At 36.7% G+C, this 20,681-nt stretch overlaps 1 protein-coding gene across 1 annotated transcript in view; it reads left to right on the top strand.

The window, feature by feature from the left end:
- SEMA3D (semaphorin 3D) overlaps window positions 1-20,681 on the top strand; it is a 207,120-nt gene that overhangs the window by 99,970 nt on the left and 86,469 nt on the right. The gene's annotated exons all lie outside the window — the stretch shown is intronic.

Genomic DNA, 20,681 nt, shown 5'->3' with positions numbered 1-20,681 from the left:
TATTTTCTCCCATTCTGAGGGTTGTCTTTTCGTCTTGTTTATGGTTTCCTTTGCTGTGCAAAAGCTTTGAAGTTTCATTAGGTCCCATTTGTTTATTTTTGTTTTTATTTCCATTTCTCTAGGAGATGGGTCAAAAAGGATCTTGCTGTGATTTATGTCATAGAATGTTCTGCCTATGTCTTCCTCTAAGAGTTTGATAGTGTCTGGCCTTACATTTAGGTCCTTAATCCATTTTGAATTCATTTTTGTGTATGGTGTTAGGGAGTGTTCTAATTTCAATCTTTTACATTTAGCTATCCAGTTTTCCCAGCACCACTTATTGACGAGGCTGTCTTTTCTCCACTGAATATTCTTGCCTCCTTCATCAAAGATAAGGTGACCATATGTGCGTGGGTTTATATCTGGGCTTTCTATCCTGTTCCATTGATCTATATTTCTGTTTTTGTGCCAGTACCATACTGTCTTGATTACTGTAGCTTTGTAGTATAGTCTGAAGTCAGGAAGCCTGATTCCTCCAGCTCTGTTTTTTGTTCTCAAGATTGCTTTGGCTATTTGGGGTCTTCTGTGTTTCCACACAAATTGTGAAATTTTTTGTTCTACTTCTGTGAAAAATGCCATTGGTAGTTTGACAGGGATTGCATTGAATCTGTAGATTGCTTTGGGTAGTAGAGTCATTTTCCCAATATTGATTCTTCCAATCCAAGAACATGGTATACCTCTCCATCTATTTGTATCATCTTTAATTTCTTTCATCAGTGTCTTATAATTTTCTGCATACAGGTGTTTTGTCTCTTTCATTAGGTTTATTCCTAGATATTTTATTCTTTTTGTTACAATTGTAAATGGGAGTGTTTTCTTAATTACACTTGCAGATTTTTCATCATTAGTGTATAGGAGCGCCAGAGATTTCTGTGCATTAATTTTGTATCCTGCTACTTTACCAAATTCATTGACTAGCTCTAGTAGTAGCATCTTTTCTGGTAGCATCTTTAGGATTCTCTATGTAGAGTATCATGTCACCTGCAAACAGTGACAGGTTTACTTCTTTTCCGATTTGGATTCCTTTTTATTTCTGTTTCTTCTCTGATTGGTGTGGCTAAAATTTCCAAAGCAATGTTGAATAATAGTGGTGAGAGTGGGCAACGTTGCCTTGTTCCTGACCTTAGTGGAAAGGGTTTCAGTTTTTCACCATTGAGAACGATGTTGGCTGTAGGTTTGTCATATATGGCCTTTATCATGTTGAGGAAAGTTCCTTCTATGCTTACTCTCTGGAGGGTTTTTATCATAAATGGGTGTTGAATTTTGTCAAAAGCTTTCTCTGCAACAATTGAGATGATTGTATATGGTTTTTCTCCTTCAATTTGTTAATATGGTGTATCACATTGATTGATTTGCGTATACTGAAGAATCCTTGCATTCCTGGGATAAACCCCACTTGATCATGGTGTATGATCCTTTAAGGTGCTGTTGGATTCTGTTTGCTAGTATTTTGTTGAGGATTTTTGAATCTATGTTCAGCAGTGACATTGGCCTGTAGTTTTCTTTCTTTGTGACATCTTTGTCTGGTTTTGGTATCGGGGTGATGGTGGCCTCGTAGAATGAGTTTGGGAGTGTTCCTCCCTCTGCTATATTTTGGAAGAGCTTGAGAAGGGTAGGTGTTATCTCTTCTTTAAATGTTTGATAGAATTCGCCTGTGAAGCCATCTGGTCCTGGGCTTTTGTTTGTTGCAAGATTTTTAATCACAGTTTCAATTTCAGTGCTTGTGATTGGTCTGTTCATATTTTCTATTTCTTCCTGATTCAGTCTTGGCAGGTTGTGCATTTCTAACAATTTGTTCATTTCTTCCAGGTTGTCCATTTTATTGGCATAGAGTTGCTTGTAGTAATCTCTCATGATCCTTTGTATTTCTGCAGTGTCAGTTGTTAATTCTTTTTCATTTCTAATTCTATTGATTTGAGTCTTCTCCCTTTTTTTCTTGATGAGTCTGGCTAATGGTTTATCAGTTTTGTTTATCTTCTGAAAGAACCAGCTTTTAGATTTATTGATCTTTGCTATTGTTTCCTTTATTTCTTTTTCATTTATTTCTGATCTGATCTTTATGATTTCTTTCCTTCTGCTAACTTTGGGTTTTTTTGTTCTTCTTTCTCTAATTGCTTTAGGTGTAAGGTTAGGTTGTTTGAGATGTTTCTTGTTTCTTAAGGTAGGATTGCATTGCTATAAACGTCCCTCTTAAAACTGCTTTTGCTGCATCCCATAGGTTGTGGGTTGTCGTGTTTTCATTGTCATTTGTTTCTAGGTATTTTTTGATTTCCTCTTTGATTTCTTCAGTGATCTCTTTGTTATTAAGTGGTATATTGTTTAGCCTCTCTGTGTTTGTATTTTTTACATATTTTATGCTGTAATCGATATCTACTCTCATAACGTTGTGGTCAGAAAAGATACTTGATATGATTTCAATTTTCTTAAATTTACCAAGGCTTGATTTGTGACCCAAGATATGATCTATCCTGGAGAATGTTCCATGAGCCCTTGAGAAGAATGTGTATTCTGTTGTTTTTGGATGGAATGTCCTGTAAATATCAATTAAGTACATCTTCTTTAATGTATCATTTAAAGCTTATATTTCCTTATTTATTTTCATTTTGGAGGATCTGTCCATTGGTGAAAGTGGGGTGCTAAAGTCCCCTACTATGAATGTGTTACTGTCAATTTCCCCTTTTTATGGCTGTTACTATTTGCCTTATGTATTGAGATGCTCCTATGTTGGGTGCATAAATATTTACAATTGTTATATTTTCTCCTTGGATCGATCCCTTGATCATTATGTAGTGTCCTTCTTTGTCTCTTCTAATGTTCTTTATTTTAAAATCTATTTTGTCTGATACGAGAATTGCTATTCCAGCTTTCTTTTGATTTCCATTTGCATGGAATATCTTTTTCCATCCCCTCACTTTCAGTCTGTATGTATCCGTAGGTCTGAAGTGCGTCTCATTTAGACAGCATATATACGGGTCTTGTTTTTGTATCCATTCAGACAGTCTATGTCTTTTGGTTGGAGCATTTAAACCATTTACATTTAAGGTAATTATCGATATGTATGTTCCTATTCCCATTTACTTAATTGTTTTGGGTTTGTTATTGTAGGTCTTTTCCTTCTTTTGTGTTTCTTGCCTAGAGAAGATCCTTTAGCATTTGTTGTAAAGCTGGTTTGGTGGTGCTGAACTCTCTCAGCTTTTGCTTGTCTGTAAAGGTTTTAATTTCTCTATCAAATCTGAATGAGATCCTTGCTGGGTAGAGTAATCTTGGTTGCAGGTTTTTCTCCTTCATCACTTTAAATATGTCCTGCCAGTCCCTTCTGGCTTGCAGAGTTTCTGCTGAAAGATCAGCTGTTTACCTTATGGGAATTCCCTTGTGTCTTATTTGTTGTTTTTCCCTTGCTGCTTTGAATATGTTTTCTTTGTATTTAATTTTTGACAGTTTGATTTATATGTGTCTTGGCATGTTTGTCCTTGGATGTATCCTGTATGGGACTCTCTGTGCTTCCTGGATTTGATTAACTATTTCCTTTCCCATATTAGGGAAGTTTTCAACTATAATCTCTTCACTATTTTCTCAGTCCCTTTCTTTTTCTCTTCTTCTTCTGGGACCCCTATAATTTGAATGTTGGTGCGTTTAATGTTGTCCCAGAGGTCTCTGAGACTGTCCTCAGTTCTTTTCATTCTTTTTTCTTTATTCTGCTCTGCAGGAGTTATTTCCACTATTTTATCTTCCAGGTCACTTATCCGTTCTTCTGCCTCAGTTATTCTGCTATTGTTTCCTTCTAGAGAATTTTTCATTTCATTTATTGTGTTGTTCATCATTGTTTGTTTGCTCTTTAGTTCTTCTAGGTCCTTGTTAAACGTTTCTTATATTTTCTGTATTCTATTTCCAAGATTTTGGATCATCTTTACTATCATTATTCTGAACTCTTTTTCAGGTAGACTGCCTATTTCCTCTTCATTTGTTAGGTCTGGTGGGTTTTCACCTTGCTCCTTCATCTGCTCTGTGTTTATCTGTCTTCTCATTTTGCTTAACTTACTGTGTTTGGGGTCTCCTTTTTGCAGGCTGCATGTTCGTAGTTCCCGTTGTTTTTGGTATCTGTCCTCAGTGGCTAAGGTTGGTTCAGCGGGTTTTGTAGGCTTCCTGGTGGAGGGGACTAGTGCCTATGTTCTGGTGGATGAGGCTGGATCTTGTCTTTCTCGTGGGCAGGTCAGTGTCTGGTGGTGTGTTTTGTGGTGTCTGTGGCCTTATTATGATTTTAGGCAGCCTCTGTGCTAATGGGTGGGGTTGTGTTTCTGTCTTGCTAGTTGTTTGGCATAGGGTGTCCAGCACTGTAGCTTGCTGGTCGTTGAGTGAAGCTGGGTGCTGGCGTTGAGATGGAGATCTCTGGGAGATTTTCACCTTTTGGTATTACGTGGAGCTGGGAAGTCTCTTGTGGACCAGTGTCCTGAAGTTGGCTCTCCCACCTCAGAGGCACAGCACTGACTCCTGGATGGAGCACCAAGAGCCTTTCAACCACACAACTCAGAATAAAAGGGAGAAAATGTAAAAAGAAAGAAAGAGGATAAAATAAAGTAAAATAAAGTTATTAAAATAAAAAATAATTATTAAGAAAAAAATTTTAAAAAGTAAAAAAACCAAAGAACGGACAGACAGAACCCTAGGACAAATGGTAAAAGCAAAGCTATACAGACAAAATCTCACACAGAAGCATACACATACACACTCACAGAAAGGAAAAGGGGAAAAAATAATAAATCTTGCTCTCAAAGTCCACCTCCTCAATTTGGGATGATTCGTTATCTATTCATGTATTCCACAGATGCAGAGTACGTCAAGTTGATTGTGGAGCTTTAATCCGCTGCTTCTGAGGCTGCTGGGAGAAATTTTCTTTTCTCTTCTTTGTTCGCACAGCTCCCTGCGTTCAGCTTTGTATTTGACCCTGCCTCTGCGTGTAGGTCGCCTGAGGGCGTCTGTTCTTTGCTCAAACGGGGTTAAAGGAACTGCTGATTCGGGGGCTCTGGCTCACTCAGGCCGGGGGGAGGGAGGGGCATGGAGTGCGGGGCGAGCCTGTGGCGGCAGAGGCTGTTGTGACGTTGCGCCAGCTTGAGGCGCGCTGTGCGTTCTCCCGGGGAAGTTGTCCCTGGATCCTGGGACCCCGGCAGTGGCGGGCTGCACAGGCTCTCGGGAGGGGAGGTGTGGATAGTGACCTGTACTTGCTCACAGGCTTCTTGGTGGCAGCAGCAGCAGCCTTAGCGTCTCATGCCTGTCTCTGGGGTCTGCGCTGATAGCCGCAGCTCTCACCCATCTCTGGAGCTCCTTTTAGTGGCGCTCTTAATCCCCTCTCCTCGCGCATCTGGAAACAAAGAGGCAAGAAAAAGTCTCTTACCTCTTCGGCAGGTCCAGACTTTTTCCTGGACTCCGTCCTGGCTAGCCGTGGCGCACTAACCACTTCAGGCTGTGTTCACGCCACCAACTCCAGTCCTCTCCCTGTGCTCCGACCGAAGCCCGAGCCTCAGCTCCCAGCCCCGCACACCCCGGCGGGTGACCAGACAAGCCTGTCAGGCTGGTGAGTGCCGGTCGGCACCGATCCTCTGTGCGGGAATCTCTCCATTTTGCCCCCTGCACCCCTGTTGCTGTGCTTGCCTCCGCGGTGCCGAAGCTTCCCCCTCCGCCACCCGCAGTCTCTGCCCGCAAAGGGCCTTCCTAGTGTGTGGAAACCTTTTCTCCTTCACAGCTCCCTCCCACTGGCACAGGTCCCGTCCCTATTTTTTTGTCTCTGTTTATTCTTTTTTCTTTTGCCCGACCCAGGTACGTGGGGAGTTTCTTGCCTTTTGGGAGGTCTGAGGTCTTCTGCCAGCGTTCAGTAGGTGTTCTGTAGGAGTTGTTCCACGTGTAGATGTATTTCTGGTGTATCTGTGGGGAGGAAGGTGATCTCCGCTTGTTACTCTTCCGCCATCTTGAAGGTCCTCCCCATTTATTCTTAAGGGTATATTTTTTCCTTAGGAATTTTTTTTAAGTACTCATGCTTCTAGTATATAGCCTATAGATGGTATCAACTAATATCTAAATCATCAGTAAATATCTTAGTAGGGGATGAGTCTTTTTATGAAAGTGTCCAAAGAAAATCCTATTCAACTTTGCAGTTTTGCTTTAAAAGACGCTACATAGCTAACAAAGCATTTTTCTAAATATGTCTCAGTCTTAGAAGATAGCAAAAATCAATTCATACTTTTAAGGGAATTTGTTCTTGTGCTGTTCTCTGCCTTCAGGGATTGGAAGAAAAAGTCCATTTATCTGAACTGAGTGTATTAGATCATTGCTTAAAATAAATTCTGATAGCTAACTTCCTTCTGTGGCTATTTTAAGCAAATCTCTCTTTGGCCATATTCCATGCTTGAAATGTGCTAATATTTAATAAAATAAATGTTTGTGAAATATTGCTTTCCCATATTACGTTATTGAAATAAATGGTCATTTGAACACATTATAAAATTAGGGTCTGTACTAGAGATTTTCTGCCTAACTGATTTTTCTTTATCTTTGTAAAATGAACCATTCATAAAGGGATTATGCATGTAAACGTAAGAATTTATGTTTATGTAGGTATCCACCTTTAAAATTGATATAAATCACACCAGTGCTAAAAGGTACTTACTCCACAGTAGCAAGTAAGTGTCAAGATGTAGTAGTTTAGCAGTGTTTAGACCTACGTGGTTTGCGTTGGCTCAGTGCCCCTCCGCAAAAATCCAGACTGCTCTGTGGAAGAAACCACACATGTTGGGACTCTGGGGCTGAAGGATGTCCGTTGTATTCTTTAGAGTTAAAGCAAGCTACAACACATAATTGAGTTATGAGTGACTGGTTGGGAATTTTTTCCTCTGGGAAATTAAAAAAAAATTCTATAGAGGGTATTTGAAGTATCAAAATTTAGGGTATATGTTTATTTGAAGTGCCTGTTGAAAAACAGCCATTGCCATTTCATATTTGTCACAAGCCTTTAGAGTGGAATCACCAGAAGTAATAGCAAAATCGTTTACAAAAGTATTTTCATAATAAATATTTAATAATATCCTTGTTATTATCTTTACTCTGTTCAGACTAGATTTTTGAGTCTTCTGCAATGAATGGGGCAGGTATATGATCAATAAACTTTGATGAGTAAATGGCTGTAGAGGGAGAAAGTCAAAATTAGACCTTTCAGGGCATTTCTTCCATCTAGAAAGTAAAAATTAAGTAGACTGAATTTTTTTTTTAACTCTCTGAGATTTTGATGAGAGGCAATATTCTGATCTTTTTAAAAAAAATTATTTCTACAGGGACTTAATAGACCTAAGGGCAAGTATAAGCATCACCAGGGATGTGATGCCTCAATTTTTAAGTAGGCTTTTTCTAGAGTTGTTCCCTAAGGCCTCTCTTTAGTTCAGGTACCCTGTGGATTCCTCTCTGGGACAGGTTTGGGACAGATAATGCACATTGATTCAACATGCCATTCCCGCAACACTAGATCAAAATGGAGTAATCAGATGCAGACATAAGTGATCCCATTCCAAGGACAAAGATGTGGAACTGTATTTAACCACTCCCAACAGTTTTGTTGTAGGTTGAGTTCCCCCAGAGGCCAACTATGATATGAAGATTAGCTTATAGGATATTTGTAAGGGAGTGTTCTTGGGATCAACACTTGTGAGGGCATCACTAAGGAAGTAGCGTTAGACAAGGGGAGAACCAAGCTGTGACGCAGTCCCAACAAAAGCCTCAGCCGATAGGCCATGCTGAGAAGGTGGCAAGCCCTTCAATATTTTTCTCTAGTATAAATGATAATGCCATTATTCATCTGGGTTTATCTTGTGAAAGAGAATCTCCTTTTTCTCCCCATCTCATCCATTCACCATGACCATCGTATTCTCTCTTAGAAAACAAAAATCTGATCATATTTCTTCCCTGTTTACACGCTTCTGGGAGTTCTTGATTTCCAAGGAACTTGAATAAACTTCAAGGCCCTTGCCACCCATTTCTGCTGTGTTTCCAGTATTGACTTCTAAGGCCCTTCCTACCCATTTCTTCTCTGTTTCCAGTCTCATTTTTATCCACTCTTCCTCGTTCCCTCACTAGTACTTTACTTTCTGCTTTCCTTTTTCTCTCTTTCTTTTACTCTAACTGCCATGTTACAAAATGAATAGCTTTCAAGTTTTGTGCTTTTGCTACAACTTTGTGAAATTGACATTCACTTTCTTGCTCATCTCACTCTTTGTTTTTGAAGGCACTTACCTAATACTGCTCTTTTACCTCAGGAGACATAACTCTTCTTTGTGTTTACTAGAGCATTTTATATATTTATACCAGTGTCAGATGTCCTATCCGATAGAACTGTTATTATCCATTTGTGTAAATATATGACCCTCTTAATTGTATACTCCTTGAATAGGGGAACTATTTTTTCTACACTTCTGATTCTCCTTTAGTACATACTACAGTGTCTTACACATAAAGGATACTAAATAATGTTCATTTTGTTTTTTGAGTTGGTAATTTTGTTATCTTTTCTTCTCTTGAGTGTGAGACCAATATACTACTCTTTAATCAATTAGTGTGCTGTCAGCTTAAAAGACATCTTACTTGGGCTGGTAAAAAATAAGGAAATTTGTTATATTATAGAATAAGAATAATGTACAGAGTTTGAGTGGCTATGTAAATGGTAATATCATCTACTTAACAATGTTGTGAATAATCCAGTTCTTTCTGTCTCTTCTGTCTGCCATTGTTGGTGTTGGCATTATCCTTAGGTTGGTAGCAAAGTGGCTATAACAGTTTCATGAGTCACATTCAGACAAGGAAATGTAAAGGAATAAAAGACCATTACTCACTATGTCTCATCCTTAGGAGCAAGGAAACCTTTTTTTTTTTTTTTTTTCCTTGCGGTATGCGGGCGTCTCACTGTTGTGGCCTCTCCCGTTGCAGAGCACAGGCTCTGGACACTCAGGCTCAGCGGCCATGGCTCACGGGCCCAGCTGCTCCACGGCATGTGGGATCTTCCCGGACTGGGGCACGAACCCATGTCCCCTGCATCGGCAGGCGGACTCTCAACCACTGCGCCACCAGGGAAGCCCACCAAGGAAACCTTTTAAAGAACTCTCCCTCACATCTCATTGGCCAGGAACATGTCAATTCCAATTCTTAAGCTTACTTGAAAGAGTGATGGGGAAACTATGATTTGCTTATATGAATCAACTGCTTTAGGTGGAAGAAGTGTTCAGGAATCAATCACGTTGATCACTACACTTAAAGAGAGGGAGTAGAACACAAGTTTTCTGAAAAAAAATAATTTGCTTAGGGGACTTTTTTTTCTAATTAATGTAGATTTCTTGAAGCAATCATAAAAGGTTTCTCAGACAATCAGAAAGAAGAGTGTATATTTTCTCTCCAGAGAAAATTATAAAGATTAGCTAGTTCTACAAGGAAATTTTCTGGAAGGATTTATTTTTCTTTCAGGAGATATCTTGGAAAGCATTCATTGCAAGTAAAAATCCTTGAAATAATTTTTCTCCACACTGCATTGTAAAGATTGAAAAATCTGCTAACATGTACAAATACTTCTCTTGCTTATGTAAGAGTTCATTTGCCTCTATAAAACTTCTCTATGATTATTTAATCTAAGTTTTGTAAAATCTAATCTGCTGCAGATTTCTTCACATTTGCTGATACTCTGTCAGTTTTCTCCTTTCAGTATTGTTAACTGTTGTTGAGGGTGACATCGTCAGGAGGGAATACATTACAACTTAACTCAGAGAATTAAAGACTACATCATTATTCTGTAGTACTAGTTTTTAGCATTATCCAGTAAATATATAATGTACAGAGAACATATTTTTAAAAAATCAAATAACTAAATATGACAAGTGTCATTGAAAGTATTTTCTAGCAGAATTATGTCTAGAATAATGCTGCTTTGATTGATTTGGTTTTGTCAGTCTCTGGGATTGAAATTTATTGTATGTGTTTGTAGAAGTAAAACTTGGAATAGTTTTTAGTAACTGAACTTTGAATAATTTTCTTTATTTTGTCCTACTTTAGTCAGGGTTTTTTGTTTGTTTATTATTTTCATAGAAAAATTTGAGTATCTACTCTTGGTGCTAAGAACGTCTAACAGAATATAACACTCAGGTCTTGTCATTGCTCATGCCCTACTTAGGAAGATAAGACATAACACAGTTAAAATAAGACAAGTCAGAAAAATTTTAAATGTCCAAAATAATGAGACAGATCACATAGGAATTCAGGGAGGGGGATAAAAGATCACATGTTGTGCATGGGATTTGAATTAGTCCAAAATGGATGAGTAAATGTAAATTATTGTTAACACTTTAATTAAATAGTTTGTATTTGGACTGCAAGTTTTATTATTTCCTTGTCCAGCTAGGATGGGGGAAAACATGTTGGAGAAATAGAGTAGAAGAGTCATTTCTCCCCTCCATGTGTAAATTTCTCATAGTTTACGTTAAAGAAACTAGGTTTCCCTGCCCTTAACGTACCCCATCTCTAGAATCAGAGGAATTTTAGTAGTCCTTGAAAAATGCGGTCAACTGTAGACATTTATATCCATTTATCATTAATTTATAAGTGATGCATGAGAAACCTGTTCAGTGTAGACATCATAATAATGAAAGTGTTTGACACTTGTACAATATGGTTTAAGGACCTATGGTTTCTAAACAAATTATCCTAAACTACATGGCATCTGTCACTGACTACAAGTGAACTTTCTCCACCTCAGCTGGCCTTAAGTAGTCCTAGCAATAATTCATGTAAAATCCAGAGCCCTCTCTATGTAAACTTTAGGAGTAATATATACAAGCTGAAAGTCTCTCCCTCTCTCCTTCTCTCCCTTTTTTTCAATGGAGTCATGGTTGACAGTAAAAAAAAAAAAAATGTCCAATCCTCTCTGGTTATGCTACTTAGTTGGCTTCTTGAGTTAATGAATTGTTGGGATCCTTCCATCTGAAAATGTTACTCATTTTGGACGCAGTTCAAACCATGCTTAAGTGGAGTGAGTCTCTAAACCAGGATGGAAGCAAACAGGTCACAAAGGGAATGATTTATTAAGCTAAGTACTGCTTTTGTATCTATTAATGAAGCATTTGTTTCTTGGTTTTCTTTCTTCTGTCTTCTCTTGTTTTTCAAGTGGGTTATAGAGACAGATGAGTAGACCAGTGAGAAATAAACTTATTCTGAGACTACAGTTGTTATTTATTTTACCTACTAATCCAGCAGCAACCGTTATGTCAGCTCATGGGGTATAATAATAAACAACTTATTTTACCTCCCACAGTCCCTTTCAATCTGCTCTGTGGGACTGGGTCTTCTCCCTGGACCTGTTTGATGACTCCAGCAGACCCCATGGCTTTCAAGGTCACTCTTAGAGAGTACAGACAGTTGTTTTCCAGCAATTAAAAGGTCCAGTCTAATGTAACAGAGTGTCCAACCTCATTTAAAATTGAACCTTCGCTCGCTCTACCTGTCCCCATTTGGGCACGCCATGGGAGGGAGGGCAGGTTCCTGAGAAGGGAGTTGTTCAGAGGCTTCTTCTCTCCTGACCCTGACTGCGTTCCTCCTCTTCTCTAAGCTATTACAGTCAGTGTCTGACCCTATGGTGTCGTATCAGGAGAAGAGAAGAGGAGAGGGGTTCAGGAAAATGTCTTTTGCCATTGTCAGAGGGACCTCACTTCTCAACTTTCTGGTCTTGTCAGACGTTTAAAGAAGGGTGACTTTTCTTTCATTGGCCCCTCTGTGAGTTTCTGGAATTTCCTCTTTCTGGACTTCTTTCCCTTGCAATTTTCTGGATAAGCTTGACTGCATTTCTCCTCTGACTGGTGTGTCCTCATTCTTTATCTGAGACAGGTTGCAGTTCCACCAGGTGTTAACTTCTGAAGTCTTTTCACTCAGCCTTCTTGAGCAGGACCTAAGGTGACCTCATGCCATCAAATTTTTGCATGACCATGTCTCCCATCTGTTCCATAGGAAGCTGTCTTGTGTATTTTCCTGGCACACTCTAGAAGTTCAGGTTGATATCAGTATAGCCACTGAGCCTGGCCTCTGTGTCCACTGAAACCTGTCAGTCTCTCTCACCCTTTAGACATTTGTCCACAATGTCCCACAAATGGCATGTTCAACAGTAAGTGCTTCTCGAGGTCCCATCAAAGCCCCTTCCCTGGCACCTGCTTCTCACCCTGGGGCTTGTAAGACACATGACACAACTGTCTCAGACAAAATATCCTTCTCAAGGGAAAGGAAAAAACTTCGTAAGTTCCAGTGTCCAACTATTGTATAGCTTGAACATAGGTGAAATCATCTAAATGATTCTTGGCCACCTACTTTGAAGATTTTTGCATCCTCAGCTAGCATCTCATTTTAAATTTTTTCTCAGCTAAAATTTCTTTTTTTAATGTCTTGCTTTACTATCTAAGCCATAAAATGAGCTCTCAAAAGAATTTTGCTTTACTTCCAAATATAACAGGCAAGCTCATTGTATATCATTCCTGATGTATACACGCTAGAATCATAGGCGTAACCAAATGGGGAATGTCAGTATCCTTATTAGTACTATTTGCATTTTGGATATTAATAGCCTTATTCAAAACATTTGCTGTTTTACATCTTGTTTCCCATGTTTTTCAATAGTATTATTTCTGTTGGGTTCTAGCAAAGCTAAGCCGTAACCGAGAATCTAATAAATGAGAGTGTAGGACATGCAGTGATCCATTTTTAAATAATCTAACAATTAGTCTTCAAATAGTTTACTTTCATTTTGAGACAATACTTATCTTTTTTATTTTTATTTAATTAAAAATATTTTCTCTTGAAACTGATATGTGTGAAAAGTAAAATGTTCAAAGAATTGTCATGTTAACTAAACAAAGGTGAAGATTATTAACCGGGCCCCAACAAAAACCTATTAGCTAAATTTACAGTGTTGAAGGCAAAAGCAGTATAATACTTAAAATTTTTATGTTTAATGTAATTGACGTTTGTTTTTAAGGTAAAAAGCACTAAATATGTTTCTGGCAGAAAACAAGGACGTTTTCCCATGGGTTTTAAAATGAGAAAGCAACGTATCAAAGCAATATAAATGTATAACCTACCTAAAAGAGGACTCCATGTTTTTATGGAATAACTTGAGATAATTTCATTTCACCTTGCTAATAAAATTTAGGTCCTCACATTTAAGAACTTTAATTCTTTTGTTTATTAACCAAAAACCAGTCAGAACTATTTAAAAGGAAACATTGGTAAACTTAAAACACTTAAAAGCTAGAACTCAGACACTCTTAAGAAGATTGACTTTCTTTTTGAGCAGACTGTCACATTTATAAACATGGAATGACTCTATTAATGTTTTTTTTTCCTTCTTCCCAGCAATTGTAATGTAATTTCGTATTATTTTTCTCCTTATTTAACATGAAAATGAGGTATGTAATTATAAAAATTAGTTTACTTGAAATTCATCAAAATGTTCTCCTATTTTAATCATTGTTATTAGAAAAATCACTAATCAAAATGAGTTTATAATTTTAACTATAATAATTTTCAGGGGCATATTTACACACCCTTTTTTTGTGTAGCATGAAAAGGACTTTGTTATTTCCCTTTCCTTAAGGAAGTCTAAAACGAGGGTTTTCATATACGGGGATCCTGTACTTGCTTGCTTTATATTGAGTATAAGCAGAAATGCTTTTATAAATCAGAATGACCTTCGGACTCTAGTTCATTAACTCACTTCACGGCTGCATAAGACGTTCTCATCTAACGCGTGACCCTGGAAGCCTATTATTTAGGCGAAAAGACTGAGAATAAATAAATTCTCATTTGAAATCAAGTCATGGTTGACAAAAGAAAATTGCCACTCTTTATTCTTAGTTAATACTTGAAATAAAGAAAATATAAACCCTTGGAAACCCTGTGGACTCCCCAATAAATTAAGTTTTGGTATAAGGCACCTTGCTTAGCTTCACGGTGATTAATCTGCTCCTATTGCCTGCGGAGCACATGCTGTCTAGTAATCACAGAGGTGAAACAATTGCCTCGTTCATGGATGGGCGGGCTCCCCCGCCCGGGTGCTGATGTGCAGGTCCCATCTGGTCACTGTAATGGACTGTCAGGATGTTGTCAGACTGCTCAGACTTCTGCTGGAACTCGACAAGGACTCTGTCTCTGTCTCCAGTTTTAAAGGAAACTTTGCAGATCACTTTTCAATAATTTCCGAGTACTTTTTATGTATGTGGGCTGTGCCAGGTGCTAAGGAGGGTAGGAAGAAAACATAAGGTCCCTTGTCACTTAGTTTTAATGAGTCATATACTTCTCAGCTTTAATGAGTCATATACTTCCTGTAAGAAGAGAAGGGAGACTGTGACTTGTATTCCTCACAAAATTTTGAAATTTATCCACAAGTGTAATTGCACCACAAGTTCAAAATCACCAAGCCATTTGTGGATTTCTTAAATTTCGTTTTAATTTGTATGATACAGTAGCATTTTTCTCATTTTCATGCAGTATATTTATTGAGCTCCTGCCATTCCAGGCAGAACAAACTCATTCTGGGGCTAATGCTAAGATGATATTTGGCAGTGCAGCACTCGCTGCTAACAAGCGGTGCAGTAGAGACTCGAACCCACGTCTTCCAATTCCACTGCAGTTCATTGCTCTTTATGCCAGGAAAAGGTCCCAAACTAAATCTACTTGTAAATAGAAGGGGGCAGATGGATGTGGTAGACGCGAGTGTACTGGAATTTGGAGCTGGTTGACGGAAGAAAGCTAAACGTCAAAGAGGCTTTGGGCTGAGTCCTAAAACAGGAAAGGGAGAGACAGTTCTCACCCAAGACTTCATGAATGAAGCTATGTGGGCGATTAGACGCAAACCTTGAGAACTGAAACTTCCCTTCCGTAACAGTCTCTACCCCAGCCGCCTTCAGTTTTACGTGCTTTACCGCTGGCTCTCCTGTCCTTTTTTCCCAGTACTTCGGTCTTTGAGCTCAGATCTCCTACCTCTCTCTGTCCTTGGAACTGAGACTCGAGTAGTCACTGCTCCCTTTGTTGTTCAAATCCTTGTATCATATGGCATCTAGAGCAGCATTTTCCCAACCTTTTTACAACCAGTCAAAAACTTGAATCCTGTTCGTTGACAGAGATGGCCACTTGCATTTTTAAGGCTGTGAGTTTTTGTCTTTACTTAGGTTTTATGAACAAGTTGTAACTTCCTCTTGTGTATTCCATTCAGTTGTCCTGGCATCTCTGAATTAGGCCAAAGGGCATTTGACTGACCTTGCACTTGCTAACTTGAGTCAATTAAATTGCTTTTCCAAAGATGAAACAAAGAGCAGATATAATTAGAATTTCCTTAGGATGTTGTTATAAGGCCTTATCATTATTTGAATGTTTCTGTAACTTGCCTAAGATTAAATAATTAAAAATAAAGTGCCTGCCATTTCACGTTATGAAATGATAACTGTTAATGAATTATATAACTTATAAATGAAACAGTAATTGTTAGAGACATTGCAGCATTTTACTGTGAGTTCCTCCTGCCTATTTGTCTTCAAAGTGAAGTAAATATGCTTTAAAAAACAAATCATTTTGGATTTTGGATAGAGATAAGCAAATAAAATCAATATAAGATAACTAGATCATAGGTTGTATTTTTAAATGCATACAGCTCTTGCTATCGTTTCATAAGGAAATTAATATTAAATCTCTTTTGAAAAATGTGCTTAAAATTTAACTTTATAGCATATAAGCCTATGTAAAGTGACAGTGAAGACAATGTTCATTTCATCAGAGTGATCTCTTTTCATACTAGTAATCTACATTCTATAACTCTGAAGGAAACAGATACGTACATATTTTTGCTCATTCTTTTTTTAAAAATATGTAACCCTTCATGAATTTGCATGTCATCCTTGTGTAGGGGCCAGGCTAATCTTCTCTATGTCATTTCAATTTTAGTATACATGCTGCCAAAGTGAGCACTACATATATATTATTAGAGGTTAGTATTTGATCCTTCCAAGTGTAACAGGCAAAAATTAATTTTTTGGAAATGATCAATTTCAATTATGAAATACTATGAAAACAACATAAACATACTAACATGATTAAGTCAGTAAATTGCTGAATATGGAAACTGACTTATCAGACATACTTGTTTTAAAACTTTAACCCATAAATTATCATCTTCAAGTGGAGACATTTTGTAAACTTACTTACTTCTCTTCTTTCCCATGTAGTTTTCTGTTACCAACTTGATCTCTAAGATTAGCACTCAAATTAAAACCAATTTGCAGCCCCTAATTATTTTGTAGTGGATCAATTAGTGGTTACACAGTAGATAACTATGTTGAGAGAAATTCTTGGGCTTATCAGGGTCCACAGAAAGGATCTGTTTGATTTCTGATGTCTGTCCTACATGTGGGTGGAGAGAGCAGCTTTGTACATATTTGATATCCTTGATGTCTGGGCTCCAAAGTCCTGAAGACTACTCCCACCAAAATGATAGCTTAAAAGCTGTATCTGGTACATCATACAATGTTAAGAACCAGCATTCTGTGGGAATATTTCAGGACAATTAAAATATGGCAGTTATGCAAGTAGCACCTCTGCTTCTGGTATGCCTCTCTTTGATAAGGGAAAGAAAAATGTCTGTGGGTAACTTTCTAAAGAAGTAATACAGCTGCATCAAGTTTTAGAAATAGTGGTATGTGTTTTGCTTGTCTTGCTTAATGGAACTTTTAATATGGCATGATGCTGTGTGTGCAAAGCACCAGAGTGCAAGAAAATGTGTATGTCATCTTACTTTTGACAAATTCAGCAAGCAAAGAGAGTAGTAATAATCACTACCTCAAAACTTTCCCATTACCTAATTAATGATCAAGAGGGCCTTTTATAGATATTGTGGACTGTGTATTTTTAAGTGTGGGGTGTGATTTCTGTGTGAGAGTGAGGCAATCTCAAAGTGTACTACCTGGGCTACTGAAATAATTTCAAGATCTCAGGGGCTTTTGTGTAAACGATGCTGAAACTTGATACTTGAAAGTATACTTGAAAGTTTCAAGTAAACTTGAAACTTGATACTATATATGAAATACTCTATACCCAATCAGAGTTAACATCTCTCTCTCCCTCTATGTATCTGTCTATCTCTCTTTGTTTCTCACTCTTTTTCCCCTCTGTATCCATCTACACATGTACACACAGTTTGACTAGAAATATACGGAAGTGGTGGAATGCTTTTATACAGATAGATAAAGACAGAGATATATATGTCACATTATATATGTCACTTCAAAAGATTATTGAAAAACAAATATGTTACTTGAACGTATTTCTGCCAATCCTATGTAAGTATAAGAGTGTGTGGAAATCTTGGTTGTTTTTTGTTTTGCTTTATTTTTAGATTGAGTTATGTGAAATTTTCTCCCTTCACATTGTTTACCAAAAGGGATCAAAAGGAATATTTTTTAAAAAAACCCTTATTCTAGTGACTAGAATGGGCAAGTAAAAGAAAATCTCACCATAAATCATAATTAAAATGATAGCTTTTTAAATATTGGCACAACTACAATGATTTTTTTTTTTTTTTTTTTTCCTTTTAAGTAAATGTTTACAGTCTGGAAGACAATCAGATGTCTCCTACATTGTTATTATTATGATAATTCTATTTGTGATTCCTAAATTCTTGACAGCACTGTGTCAAAATAAGCCAGTATGTAGCCTCAATAACTTTATTTTTAAGGCTTAAATGTTTCCTTAAGAAGTAAAATTGTCTTTGTGATACTATCTTAGAATTCCTATGCTATAACAATAATGATCCAAGGATAATTTTTGTTTTTAACAGATTTTAGACTTTATGGGATTGAAGGTGAATGATGAAAAGTGAGATAACATTTTGGGGAAAAAAATCTGCTTTGTAAACAGACATTAGAAGATATATTTAAATTGGTTTTTGGAGTCCAACAAATTCTCAGTGCTTGAATATCTTCCTATAACATTTACCCACTAATCAAAAACCCAATTGTTGGAGGCTTGTCCTTTTAGTTTTATGGCTTCATTTACTAGGATGACACAATTTAATTTACAGTTGTATGACTTAAAATTAATAACTGAAAATGTACAACAAAACCATTAAAACATCTTTTAGAAATTTGTATCCCTTTGCAAAGAGAAAAAAGAATCTGCAATTACGATTTTAGTATCAAGTCTTTAAGACCAAATTAGAGTTGAAACTATTAAGCTAAGCTAAACTGTTACATTAGAGTTGAAACTATTAAAACCAAGTAATTTAAAACAATGGCTAGTGGCTCTATCCTCTTTGCTCTCTTCTTATAGTGTTTATATCTCCTATGGAAGTGCACGTACCCTATCTGTTTACAGAACTGTCTTCCTGACTCACATCTTAGCACCTCAGTGCCACACCTTGCCAGGTATACAGAAGCCCTTTCATAATTATGTGTCTAATGAACAAATGGTTAATGAACAGTAACTACTCTGTGCTAACCTTGCAACTTCCATTTAGGTTTCAAAAATGATAAAGAAGATTGCTTCCACATTTTGTCAATCTTTAAATAACTCTCTCCGTTTTGAAGCTCCTATAAATACATTCAAAATTAATTTTAGAGACATCATTCGTCTCATAATTTTCTTCAACTCAAAACACCCAATACACTGGTTAAAGGTAAAAGAATAGAACCCAGTGATACTCTTTTTTCCTTTTTAAGTCACACTTCATGTGAAAGAGTCCTGTATTTCCCTTTCTTTCTTTTTTTGTATAGTACTAATACCAGTGAAATATTCAGGTCTGAACAAATCTACAAATATTTATTCTAAATTTATTTCTGAAATGTGACTAAATCTGACCATAGTATAAAACAGAAAAGAACACAAATCTACAAATATTTATTCTAAATTTATTTCTGAAATGTGACTAAATCTGACCATAGTATAAAACAGAAAAGAACAAGATCTGACATATTGAAAGGATTCAAAGAAATATTAATCTAGACTTGAGACCAAATAAAATGAACTAGTGACTAAACCAGTTGACACATCATGGACATGCTTTCTGTGTACCATTTATTTTCATTCCAATGATACAAAGTTATCCTTTGTAAAATCACTGTAATATTCAAGAATCAGCAAGTATAGAGTTGCAGTTTTGCAAGATGAAAGAATTCTTGAGATTGGTTGCACAAAATGAATATACTTAACAATACTGTAATGGCTAAGATGGTACATTTTATGTTATGAATGTTTTACCATAATGAAAAATAATAAAAAAAAGAATCAGCAAGAAAAAAGTGAGAGGATACCTTGAGTTCATAAGTTCAAATATGAAGCAAAGTTTTCATAAATTCAGGATGTTATTTTTAAGGGACAAAAAAGAATACTCAATTCAGTATTTTTGCTACCAGTGATTAAAAACAAAAACAAACAAAACAAAAAACAAACAATAAAAAACAAAACAAAAAAACAAAAAACAAAACAAAAACAAACAAAAAAATGTGAAGAAAGTGTCAAATTTCCTGACAGCTACAGTGTTTTATTTTTGCTATTCATATATTCATTTATTTAGGGCTTCATGATTCCAGGTCGATGACCGACTATCATTTGGCCTGTGCATGGCCCATTTTGATTTATTTACTAACTTACATTACTTAGTTGTTTTTAATTATGTAGTAAACACTTGAAAATGCACCATCCAGAACAAAAGCTAAAATCTGTTAAATAACCTGTTTATTACCGCCAGTATAATCTTTTTATCAGTCTTGGGTAACCATCTTTCTGAGTCCTGTATTCATCACTCTGTTGCTTTTCTTTTTACATATTTATTGTATCTACATATATACCTAAAAAGTGTCTTTTATCTTAGTTGTTTTAAACATTATTCTATGGAGATCATGCTGTTTGTCATTTTGGGGAATATACTTTTTTCACCTAATAATGAATTGCTGAGGTCCATTCATATTGCTCTTCATTGCTGTAGTCCATTCATGTTTTATTGCTGGCTACTATTCAAAATTATGTGAAAGTATAATTGCAGTGATTTAAAGCATTCTTTATAAATAGCCTCTTTAGGTCTTCATTGTGAACCACATCCAGGTTAGCTGGTCACCTGAGCCTGCTGTTGGCGCTCAACGACCCTATCTATGTACACCCTTTGATTGTAATTTGTAGTTGTTAAAATGTGCTCTAAATGAACAACCTTACTTCATTTAAAAATCTCAGTAATTTAATCGTATTTGTCTGTTCAGAGACTGTAAGTGCTAGTCTATGTTCTTCTTTATTCAGAGACATAAAACCCTAAAATTTCACTATGAGGATAATATCATATAAACATTAGTGACTTCTAAATCATTTGTTCATTCCAGGTTTAACAAGTCTCTTTCAGTGTATTCCCTCAGGATATTTTCCTTTTTCCCCACCTATTAAAATATTTTCTGCTAACATTGGTGAAAAACATAATAAAGGTTTGTCAGGAACTCTTGGAACATATAAGCTACTAAGAGCTTGACTTTCTTGTTTCTTCTTGTCTATAGCTTAACAAAGAGCATTTTTTTCTGTAAGCTAAAGGAGTAATGCAACTGTTTGGGGCCTTA

The sequence above is a fragment of the Stenella coeruleoalba genome, assembly GCF_951394435.1.
Source record: "Stenella coeruleoalba genome assembly, chromosome: 9".
Taxonomy (NCBI): Eukaryota; Metazoa; Chordata; class Mammalia; order Artiodactyla; family Delphinidae; genus Stenella; species Stenella coeruleoalba.
The sequence above is the reverse complement of the archived record's forward strand: the minus strand, read 5'-3'. Positions and strand labels throughout refer to the sequence as shown.